Raw genomic sequence first — 12,915 nt, 5'->3', positions numbered from 1 at the left:
ACTATGGGCGACTTGTATAATCGCTTTATATAAAATGCCATTGACGTGCTATAGGCGACTATAATCGCTCTGCATAAGATGCCACTGAAATATTACGGGCGACTAGTCATTCTGTATAAGATGTCACTGAAATATTATGGGCGACTATAATCGTTTTGCATAAAATGCCATTGACATGCTACGTGTGACTATAGTCGTTTTGCATAAAATGCCACTGACATGTTACGTGTGACTATAGCAGCTTTGCATAAAATGCCATTGACATGCTACGTGTGACTATAGTAGCTTTGCATAAAATGCCATTGACATGCTACGTGTGATTATAGTCGTTTTGCATAAGATGCCATTGACATATTACGTGTAACTATAGCAGCTTTGCATAAAATGCCACTGAGATATTATGGGCGACTATAATTGCTCTGCATAAGATGCCATTGAAATATTACGGGCGACTAGTCATTCTGTATAAGATGTCACTGACATATTACGGGTGACTATAATCGTTTTGCATAAAATGCCATTGACATGCTACGTGTGACTATAGTCGTTTTGCATAAGATGCCATTGACATATTACGTGTGACTATAGTCTCTCTGCATAAAATGCCACTGAGATATTATGGACGACTATAATTGCTCTGCGTAAGACGCCACTGAAATATTATGGGCGAATAGTCATTCTATATAAGATGCCACTGGAATGCTACGAGCGACTATAATCGTTTTGCATAAAATGTCATTGATATGCTACGTGTGACTATAGTCGTTTTGCATAAAATGCCACTGACATGTTACGTGTGACTATAGTCGTTTTGCATAAAATGCCATTGACATGCTACGTGTGACTATAGTCGTTTTGCATAAAATGCCATTGACATGTTATGGACGACTATAATTGCTCTACGTAAGATGCCACTGAAATACTACGACTATAGTCTCTCTGCATAAAATGCCACTGAGATATTATGGACGACTATAATTGCTCTGCATAAGATGCCATTGAAATATTATGGGCGACTATCCTAATCGTCTGCATATAAAATGTCATTGACATGCTACGTGTGACTATAGTAGCTTTGCATAAAATGCCATTGACATGCTACGTGTGACTATAGTCGTTTTGCATAAAATGCCATTGACATGTTACGTGTGACTATAGTAGCTTTGCATAAAATGCCACTGAGATATTATGGGCGACTATAATTGCTCTGCGTAAGATGCCACTGAAATACTACGACTATAGTCTCTCTGCATAAAATGCCACTAATATTATGGACGACTATAATTGCTCTGCGTAAGACGCCACTGAAATATTATGGGCGAATAGTCATTCTATATAAGATGCTACTCGAATGCTACGAGCGACTATAATCGTTTTGCATAAAATGCCATTGACATGCTACGTGTGACTATAGTCGTTTTGCATAAAATGCCATTCACATGTTACGTGTGACTATAGTAGCTTTGCATAAAATGCCACTGAGATATTTTGGACAACTATAATTGCTCTGCATAAGATGCCATTGAAATATTATGGGCGACTATAATCGTCTGCATATAAAATGTCATTGACATGCTACATGTGACTATAGTCGTTTTGCATAAAATGCCACTGAGATATTATGGATGACTATAATTGCTCTTCGTAAGATGCCACTGAAATACTACGACTATAGTCTTTCTGCATAAAATGCCACTAATGTACTATGACGAGCGATTATAGTCGCTTTGCATAAGATGCCATTAGTACAGGCGACTACAATCGCTCTGCATAAGATTCCACTACTAGGGGCGACTATAGTCGTTCTGTACAAGATGCCGCGTATTGTACGATATGACGAGCGATTATATGAAGTTATTATACATCTAAACGTAGCATCGATATTTTGTTTTTATCATCAATTTTTCTTTCAATAAACACAATTGTCAAAGCAATTCGAATTGTGAGGCGACCGCTGACGATCTTTTTCGAGCACATTTTTGCCACGGCGGAGAAGTCGCCCGTAGTGAAAGGTTAGGTGTCTTTGCGATTGAATGAATTAAATTACGAACAGAATCAGTTCTACGTAACTAACGTTGAGTGACAATTGCCAATTGAATCTGAATATATATAGATATAAAAGAGCGGGTTTATCTTTCCAATATCGATGGATTTTTAAAATGATCTTCTCGTGCAATTGGAAGAAATTAATGTAATTCGTATTACAATTTTAACAATCCGATTAAAATACTAGACATTGAACGATCAAGATGAATAAAAATAAACACCTCGATTAATACCCTATGCCAAAACTTTCCTACTCCCTTAATCCTACAACCACGTTGTCCAGCATCTTGTTACACGAGTCGCATGACGGAGGAACGACGTTTAATTCTCCCGTGGCACGTTGCTCGCCGCAATTCTAATCAAAACAGTGGTTGGTCGTTCCACACAACGCTCCGCGAGGCTATTAAGAGGGAAAATAAATAAACAACCCGCGTCCCTCTTATTCAAATCGTGATATTTCCATTGCACGCACAATCGTCGGGGATAAAACGGGATTCGTGTTGTTCGTCGAAAAGGTGAGGAGCGTCGACTTTCGACGTACGACACGAGAGAGAGAAAGCCTCCCTCTACGAACGCCCATTACTCACCGGCCGTGTCCCGCTGCCAGGTACAATTTGTTCGACTCGTAGAAGCGAGAAGAAACGACGAACCGCGTGACAGATGAGACAGAAGGAGGGAAAGAAGGAGGGAAGAGTAAACGCTCGAAGACACGAGGGAAGAAAGAACGACGCAAGATTCTTTCTTGGAACGTGTCGATCGCGTTCCACACATTGTCCACACGATGTAACAACAACAATCTTCGAAATCGTGTTTTTCTTTTCCACTCGATTTTTCGAAAAGACGAGCGAAGGTGACTCGTCGTCGCTTTTTAATTATGATTTAATCTTGGATATCGAGTAAAACAACAGTATGTAGTCGCTGTTGGCTGGAATCAATGATTGGGATTGGAAAATATCCATGGATCGATTCAATTCGAGGGACTGTTCCCTTAATTTCGCGCGGTTCGTTGTTCGACTTCCTCTGCAAGTTTTCTTATATAATAGAACAGGAATACCTTGAAGGAATTCTCGTGAAAAATAAGATGAGGGAAGGAGTTATTTCCATTGGGGTTAATGTTAATCGAGGCAGAAGAAGAAGAAGAAGAGGAAGAGGAAGGAGAAGAAACACACTCGAGAGCTCGTCTCGAGGGGGAGGAGGAGAAAGGCAAAACCTTTTTCCTCGATCGACAACGAGGAAATTACGCTTTGACGCCGTGGGGACGGGAGGGGGAAGGCGTTTGAAAAAGGGACGGCTTATGCCGCGGTGAAGAAAAGATCGGAAGGAAAATAATGTTCCAGGTAGGTTGCCCGCCCTGAAATATTCTCAACGTTGCGCGCGAGATAGAAGAAAAAATTGTCCAACTGAAAAATTCGCGATACACGATCCTCGACGACGAAATTGGTGCTTGCCGCGTCTCGAACGATTATCCCGAGAAACTGATTATTAATAACGCAACCTTAAATCGATTTTTTTCTCCTCATTTTTATCTTACCTCTATAGTAATTCTATTTACAATAATTATTTGCTCTTCATTTAACATCTAATCCTGTTTTAGGATCTAATTTTAATAATTATAAAATTTCTTTTCATCTATATTTTTAGAGATTAAACATTTATTAGGATTTTATTTAAATCTTATTCATTTTCACAATAATTAATTTCCAATATTATCTAGGTGATCCCGATAATTTCAAAATTGCTAATCCCACGAGTACTCCCACGCATATTAAACCTGAATGATATTTCTTATTTGCTTACTCAATTTTACCTGCTATTCCTAATAAACTTGGTGGAGTTCCTAATTGGATTAGTAATATCAATTTTAATTTTATATATTACTACTTTTTACAATAATAAATTTAATCTATTAAATAACATTTATTATTGATTTTTCATCAACAATTTTATTATATTAACGTGTCGCGAACGCGTTGTGTTGAGAGGCTGTTGGAGAGAGAGAGTTGAAAAGAAACAGTTTGACCCACTCGAAGAAACGATGGGATAAAGATTCTCTGTCGGTAAGAAAATAATCCCCTCGATTCTAAACGGAATGCCTTCCTGCTTTAAAGTCCTCATACCTTCTCCTTCCTTATTCGCCGGTTGAAGAGGAGATGCACGTGGATGGATATTCATTCAGTTTCGAAACGATTCTCTACACAGCTCCTTCTTTCGCTCCTTCTTTCTTCTTTATTCTCCTCGATATTATTCGAATATTTCTCTAAACGGAGATATTCGTTTATATCTTTGAGTACGTACGTGGAGCACGTAAGTGGAGGAGCGGGTGGATATTCATTCAGTTCCCTCTCCAGTTCGTTCCAATTTTTTCCCCAGATATCTCCAGCTTTGAACGTATTGAAATGGACGAGCGACGTTCTATCTGACGTACGTTGATTCCTCGCTAGAGTAAAAATTGGAAATTGTTCGGCGAGAAAGCTGGTCTGGACAAAGAGCATCGAGTTTATTCCAAACGAGATTCATCGAACGGAATGTATCCACGGGTCAGAATTGAAACGCGCGTGATTTCCATCATTTTCTTTCTCAATCGTTTTACACCGCACGCAAATTACGAACGAAATTAAAGGTAATTTTTAATGCAAAGCAACGCGAGTTGAAAAAGTAACCAAATTAAAAATTTCGACTTAAAAACGAGCAACATTTATTCCCAGCTTCTTAGTCGATCTTCTTTTCGTACAGCCGTTTGCCGCTACAATTATTTGCTACAATTATTATTATCACGTTTCGAACGACAAATTATCGAAGTAACATTCGACTGTCAAATTTTCCCCATCGCTGCGACACACACATACTCTCTCTTTCTCTGTATTTCCAATTATGTTATTCGAATCGACTGCTGATCGACACTGCGTGGAGAATCGACTCTTGCCAGGCGAAGGAAGAGCGCGGGAGAAAAGTGAAGATCCGCGAGAGGAAATTCCGCTGTGAAGAGGAGGAGGGAGAGAAGGGAGAAAAGGGATGAAAAGGGCGTTTAAAGTTTACGGACAAGCGAGGTGGGGGGACGTTGAACAAAAACGTCGTCCCGCGAGGGACAAAGGTCGAAAAGATTGCCTTTATCCCCGCCCCGTGAAATATGAAAAAGAAAGAAGAAAAGGGTTAGACGGAAAGGAGGAAGAGGTGTCGGCGTTTCGAAGGAGCTCGTTTCTTCCCAATCTGTTTCACTCAACCTTCCCTTCGCTTCTCGGTTGAAGTTGACGGCCAATAAGGAAGACTCGAGACATCCTTTCGAGAGAGAAAGAGAGAGAAAAAAGAAGAAGGAGAGTCGACTCTGTTTGCCAAGCGAAAACAGGTGCCACGGAAGACCCGTGCCAGCCGCTTAATTACTCGGCGAATTCCATCGAACGTTTAGGAAACTGGAGTCAAGTTGGCGCGAACAAGTTGCCGCCCCTCCTCTTCAACAACTTCGCTAATTCTATTTGTCTACTTTCAATTACGAAGCACGCGTCGCTACCTCCAGATATACCTGTTGTCATCCTCTGAAATTGTTGCAACTTTGTCTCCACACGAACGCCTCGATGATAACGCTTCAAGCTTCTTTCTCTCTTCTTTTTCGTTTCGAACGATTCTCTAAGATTCGTGGCCAGAGTTGAACTTCGTTTCGAGACTCTTTTATAAACCCTTTTTTCTTTCATCGAACTTTCTTATAGAACTCGATGATTCGAAACAACTCAATTTTCTTAAATTTCTACGCTTCGAGGAGAGATGGAAATGATTCAGTAGTTTCTGATTTGCTTCGTACGTAAAAGTAGAAGCAGTGTCGCTATCTCTGTGTCATATTGGGCAATTCGTAATCTCATTTCATATAGAGAGCATCTTTTTGGTCAAAGAAATACCGAAAAAATCCGCAAAAGAAAAACGATTTCTCGTGAATTAAATAGATAGATATAAAGCAGGTTTATCCACTATTGCTCGTACGATTCGAAAAATTAATAATAATTTTTTCATCTCGTTCAAGCCCTTTCCTATCCTTTCCTTCCTTTCTTTCCTAACCTAAAAGATTAACAGCCAAACAAGCCTCAAAGAAAAAAATACAGAGAAAAACGTTTAAACACTCCTCTCTCTTTTTTTCCTCTTATCTTCCAAGGCAAACCATCGATCCTGAAAATATTCGAATCCTGATTGTATTTCCAATACAATCGAGAGATTATTCAATTTCCGCGTAAGCTTCTAACGCGATTCGTGCTCACCCTGGCTCATCCTCGAGGATGAAGATCGACGCGGTTTCGCAAAGGCGGCGACGAGAATGCGCGTTCCACGAGAATTGTTGAATTCGCGTTTCAATCAAACGGCGCGCAATAACGCGCCAAAAGGGGAAATCCTCGAAAAAGAGTGAACTTTGAACGAGTGCGTCGAAATCGTGGCACACAACTGATTCTTTTCTTATATCAATTGTTTGACATAATTAATCGTTCGAATTATTAGGGATTCGATAATCCTGATTCATAGTTTGTCGTATAATTTGTATTGCTTTAACTGAAATTTCGCTTGTTGTCTTTCTGGAATAAAAATTTTGTAATTTTGGCCGAGGAAGAAATTGATCGAAGAAACGTTTATAGTAATCGCCGCGTGGAACGACTCGATCCTCGAGCCCGGAAAAACAGTGGATGAGGGCGCCCAAGAAAAGAAAAAAAGGAAGCGTGGTGGAAATTGAAGTTCGAATTAGCGAGGCGGGATGCGTTTCGTCGAATAAATGGAATTTTAGAGGAGCGGGAAAAAATCGAAATTGGAAGGTGGCTCATGAATAAAAACAACCAAATCCTTTCTCTCCCTTCCCTCCAATTAATTCTATCCAATTATCCAAAAACCAATTTTATCATTTTTTCCGTCCTGATTTCCTCTCCGAGAAGGAAAAATTCTTCCTTTCGATCCTTCGAGGAGAACTAATCTCTTTCCAACGAGACACACATATCCTCGTTAACGAGGTAAATCGTGGTCAAGAGAGATCTTTCCCGACCCGAATCTCTGCCGCGAATTCACGACTCTGTTTGGTTTTTTACGAGGGGCTACTTTGGCCGGCAAAAGACTTACTTTTTTTCTCGACGTTGAATAATAAATCGTCGCGAAATTCTTCTTAAACGGGAAACTAATCAGCGCCGAAATTAACTCTCTTATTACTTGTTCATCGTGCCACTTTGGATTAGAAAAAAAAAAAATTTGGACGAGGAAGTATTTTTCTCTTTGGAAGCGCGAGGATGGAAGGAGGGAAGGAGGAGGATCTTTTTTTTTTCGTAATTATTAGAAGACTACAAGAGCAACTTCACTCGTGATGATTCTACAGTTTTCAGAGACTCCGTTTCTACAGACTTTTTCTTTTTCCTTTTATTAACTTCCGCTCTCGGTACACACGTGAATTTCCCTCGATGAATCTTTTAACAACGCGGCCGGGAGTCGAGCCGCGATTAATTATTCACGCGTGATCATGCATTTCGCAACCTTCTGAGAGAGGGAAAACTGCATTATGCGAGTCGCCGCTTCTCTTTTTCTTTCTCCTCTACTACTATTTCATCGAATTTCCGTTTCGAAATAAGTATCACAAATTCTTTATTTATTTATTCCTCCGTTCCTTGGGTTGGAAGGAGAGTGACGTGCACCACGCGCGTCTAATTTGAATATTCGAATGCAACGTTATTTTTCGGGATGGTCCGCGAGGGGAAAGAAAAAAGAAGCGCATCGACCAACCAATCTTCCAGCGCTTCCGTGAGCCATCGATTGCGTTTCTGCTGGACGAATTTTTGGCGCCAGCAATCGGACCGATATAACTCGTTCGAAGGAACGAGTCGGGAGGATAAATATTATATCAAACGTCGACGTTTCGAATGGACGTTTGATTGGATGGCGTTTGCTAAACGCTCGGAGGATTCTGTCTGTGCAAAAATAAGTGCAAGAAACTATGGCACATTATGCTGAACGATTCACAAATAGCTCGCGAGGTCAGTGATTGCCAGTTGCAGAGAACAACGATCAACGATTTGCTCGAAAGGCGGTTGTTATACATTCATGGCTGGATTCACTTACGGACAGTTTGCAACAGTCGGTGAACTTCTGTGAACAACAAATAATCGCAATAAATTCGCCAGCGAATATTGTTCGCGAACAATTCGTTGTAAACTGTTCGATGAGTACGAGCCTTTAAGCCTACATTGCTATTCGTTTTATCACATTTTAATAATTATGTTTGCTGGTAATATTTTTGTGAATTAATTAAATTGTATTCGTTTGGAAGTGTTTAATAATTATGAGTATGCGCCTTTAAGTCTATATTGTTATTCGTAACATTTTAATAAATTATGTTTGTTGGTAATGCAATATCTTTACGAGCATTATGTTGCGATTAAATTGTGTTCGTTCTGAATCGTTCGATGAGTACGAGCCTTTAAATCTACATTGCTATTCGTTTTACGTTCACATTTTAATAAATTATGTTTGCTGGTAATGGATATTTTTGTGAATTAATTAAATTGTATTCGTTAGGAAGTGTTTAATGAGTATGCGCCTTTAAGTCTATACTGTTATTCGTAACATTTTAATAAATTATGTTTGCGAAATAATTAAATTGTGTTCGTTGTAAACTGTTCGATGAGTACGAGCCTTTAAGCCTACATTGCTATTCGTTTTATCACATTTTAATAAATTATGTTTGCTGGTAATGGATATTTTTGTGAATTAATTAAATTGTATTCGTTATGAACTGTTTAATAAATCTACACTGCTATTCGTAACATTTTAATAAATTATGCTTGCGAAATAATTAAATTATATTCGTTGCAAACTGTTCGATGAGTAGAGACGAGCCTTTAAGCCTACATTGCTATTCGTTTTATCACATTTTAATAAATTATGTTTGCTGGTAATGGATATTTTTGTGAATTAATTAAATTGTATTCGTTATGAACTGTATAATAAATCTACACAACTATTCGTAACATTTTAATAAATTATGCTTGCGAATTAATTAAATTATATTCGTTGAAAACTATTCGATGAATATGCGCCTTTAAATCTACTCATAACATTTTAATAAATTATATGCTAGTAATGAATATTTTTGCGAATTAATTAAATTATATCGGTTGCAAACTGTTCGATGAGTACGAGCCTTTAAGCCTACATTGCTATTCGTTTTATCACATTTTAATAAATTATGTTTGCTGGTAATGGATATTTTTGTGAATTAATTAAATTGTATTCGTTATGAACTGTTTAATAAATCTACACTGCTATTCGTAACATTTTAATAAATTATGCTTGCGAAATAATTAAATTATATTCGTTGAAAACTATTCGATGAATATGCGCCTTTAAATCTACTCATAACATTTTAATAAATTATATGCTAGTAATGAATATTTTTGCGAATTAATTAAATTATATTGGTTGCAAACTGTTCGATGAATAGAGACGAGCCTTTAAGCCTACATTGCTATTCGTTTTATCACATTTTAATAAATTATGTTTTAATGGATATCTTTGCGATAATCAACTAAATTGTGCTCGTTGTGAACACGTGTCTTTAAACTGAGTTTACATTGCTGAAAATTTCCCAACAATTTATAAATTATATTCGCTGCTGCTACATACAGATACTTTTGCGAATATCACGCAATAATACCAGGGAATAATGTTAATTGTTTGTTGAATACTTTAAAGCATCCGTTCGAGTTGAAATCGTACATACGGACGCGTTATTTCGTTTTCAACGAACAATTCTGCATCTGTTCGCCTAGAGCTCTACCTCTACCACGAGATACGAGATATTTCTATATCATATATTGGCGTGCAAAATGTAGAAAGACGTTTCCAAATAAGAGCAATTAAGAGTGGAATTAATCGGGCCATTTTTCATGCAGGCGTGGAGGAGGAGGAAGTGGCACGCGTGATTCGTTACCACGAGAGGTATCGGGCAATCAAGTTAATGAGGAAAGAGGAGCAACGAGTGGAAAAGAGAGGAGCGAGAAAGAGACGCGACAAGGAAAGGCCTTTCACCTAATGGTTTGAGAAACGTTGACCGTTGGCCCGCGCCATTTATGGCAACTCATTCTCCGCTACCATTTTCATTTGGCCCTCCTCAATCGCGTTTCCTTCTCTTTGATCGTCTCTTCGATCAACAACGTTGCTCAAACTCACCGTGCGTCATCGGTGTGCAGCTTCAGCCCGATCTTTGATACGCATGTCCACTTTAGAATTTTCGAAAGTTTCCCCCGTCACTGCTCGGCCACGTGTCCTGGAAACACACGATCAAATCACTTTTTCTTGCATCTCTTCTCTTTCGATTCTTCCAATCTTCCATCTTTTATTCTTCCTGCGAAGCAGCATAATCTTATCAATTATTCACCGTATGTACACGCGATCGATACAAACAAATTCTCTCTCACCATTCGATACGATACAATTTTCGCGAATTTTCTCGTTTCATTGGACGGTATAAATTTTCTGCCACTTCGAAATATTTCAACGAGCGCCCTTTCAACGAATTCAATTATTATACAATTTCTCGAATCCTCCTACGAATTATTTCTTCAATAATAAATTTGCTCTAACTAATTTTAGAAAGAAAAAATTACGATATAAATTTTTCTGCCATTTCGAAATATTTGAACAAACGGCCATTTCAATTTCTCGCGGATGTTTCGAATCAAATTCTCCTCTTACGGTTTCATTATCCTTTCATAACGAATTACATTTGCTCTAACTAATATTAAAAAGAAGAAATTTCTATATATATATATAATTTTCGCGAATATCTTTCATTGAACGATACAAATTTTCGAAATATTTCAAGAAGCGGCCATCAACGAATTCAATATATCAATTACTACAATTTTTCGAACGTCTCAAATCAAATCCTCCTACGAATTATCCCTTAGAGTACATTTGCTCTAACTAATATTATAAAGAAAAAATTACTATATATAAATATATATAATTTTCTCGTTTCATTGAACGATACAAATTTTTCGAAATGTTGTCACGATACAATTTAAAACGCGTTCACCCCTTCGCAACGAATTACATTTGCTCCAACTAACCGAATTAGAAAGAAAAAAACAAAAAATTACGGTCCAATTAGTTCTTCGTCCCCGAACACAACCCCGAAGAAAGGAAGAGATTCGTCTCGGAGTTAACGCTCAGCAATAGTCGCCGACACGCAACCCCTTAACGCCGATTTCGTGACCGGCGCTGCGTAAACAGCCCAAGTTCTGGGCGTGTAAACGCCATCAGATTACACAGGCGCAGCATTTAGCGCGATAAGCCACGACCCGCTAATGCGTGCAACGCCGCGAGGATTGAGAGCGTTAAGCAAGCTCGCGGACAGAAACTTTTTCCACGGGCGGAGCGGAGAAAAATGGTTGTTGAACGGCGCTCACGTCTCAAACCGCCGAGTTCGAATCCCTCCACGATTCGTGTAAGAGTCCCGTTGAAAGGGAGAGAAAGAAAGGTGTTTATGCCGGTTTTAAATATTTACCGAAAATAATTTTATACGAGGAAAAGTTAAAGGAAGATGAGCCTTCTTCTTCTTCTGCAAAAGTGAGAGTCGAAATAATGATATCGTTAGATAATTGTTTTACAAATTAATTTTCTCGAGTGAAACGAAATATTTTCATCCCCCTCCTTTACTCGTTTTACATCGCATGATACCAATCTCGTATAAAATTACAATAAATATATATATAAAGAAAGTGAAGAAAGAAGATTTAATCTCCGTGCGCAAGCAGCGAAATATCTTTTAATCGGTATCAAAGGATAATTAATAATCCTCGATGGAGAGTTTCCTTTTAAAGACGAGTATGAACGTAGAGAAATAACGTCATACCCGTGCAAGGAAAAGCATCCAACATCGTCGATAACGCCTCGTACGTTTGTAACGCAGAAGAAACGAGAGAAACAGAAGCCGAATCTGCCTGTTTGTGCATAACATGTCGCGATATTATGCAGATCCAAGTGGAAGAAAAGCGGCACGGAACGTGGATAAAATTCGACTCGGGTCGAAATAAACTCCGCGCAACTTTCCGGCTAATAAAAGAAAGGAAGAGATATCGCGGCGCAAAGCGTTCGATAAAGGATTGTTGCATCGACGAAAACGACGAGATGGATGAGAAAGAGAGAGAGCTTCGATCTTGTTTTTCTCTCTTGTTATTGTCGCGAGTGCGCTTCCCTCGCATACAAACAGCACAAAGAATTAGAGGGGCAGTTTCAGCTCGAAATCGAAATATCGTGAGAGGGAGAAAGATGAAAGGGAAGCTCAAGTTCTTTTCTCCGTACTTTTACATCGATCTAATATCAAAGGATCGAAATTCTCGCTCGTCCAAATTTCTCTTTGATATTTTATCGTTCTACGGATTCTACGGCTCGCCGATTAAGGATTACTTCCACTGTTCTCCCATTTTCCGTTTTATTCTCCCTCTTTTTTCCTTTCTTTCTTTTTAATTCATATATTATTAAATTTCACGGGGGAGAATCGAAGTCGATATCGATTTAATCGAACGATCTTTCGCCGAGTCGCGTTCGATTAGAGAAACCACCTGTGTGTAATTCTTTTTCCACCTCTCCTCCTCTCTCCACGGTATACCTTTCGCCTCTCCGTTCGAAAGGAAGAACGAAAGAAATTACCCACAACTTTCGAGACGAGACAATTCTTTTTTACCTCGCGTTTCAATTTTGCATGCGAAAAACGATTTTCCATCACCTTTCCCACATCATTTCTGTCGATCGAGGTAATCTCACCGAATAATTTTTACTCGATCGAGTAGTGTTTATCGTGTTTATTTTTTCTTCCTACGACGATTCGATGCAATCGAAACAAAGGGCGATCATCGG

At 38.7% G+C, this 12,915-nt stretch overlaps 1 protein-coding gene across 3 annotated transcripts in view; it reads right to left on the bottom strand.

The window, feature by feature from the left end:
- LOC100870437 (CD151 antigen) overlaps positions 1 to 12,915 on the bottom strand; it is a 65,090-nt gene that overhangs the window by 39,514 nt on the left and 12,661 nt on the right. For 2 of the 3 annotated variants that reach the window (XM_086906703.1, XM_086906704.1), the window contains exon 2: positions 10,225 to 10,321. The exons of the other annotated variant lie outside the window; for it this stretch is intronic. The gene's annotated coding sequence lies outside the window, so the exon portion shown is untranslated. The remainder of the gene's footprint in view (positions 1 to 10,224; positions 10,322 to 12,915) is intronic. 3 annotated transcript variants of the gene reach the window in all.

This window comes from Apis florea, unplaced genomic scaffold, assembly GCF_048593485.1.
Source record: "Apis florea isolate Af1SG1 unplaced genomic scaffold, ASM4859348v1 contig_2495_pilon, whole genome shotgun sequence".
Lineage (NCBI taxonomy): Eukaryota > Metazoa > Arthropoda > Insecta > Hymenoptera > Apidae > Apis > Apis florea.
Note: the sequence above shows the minus strand (reverse complement) of the source record. Positions and strands in the feature narration are given on the sequence as shown.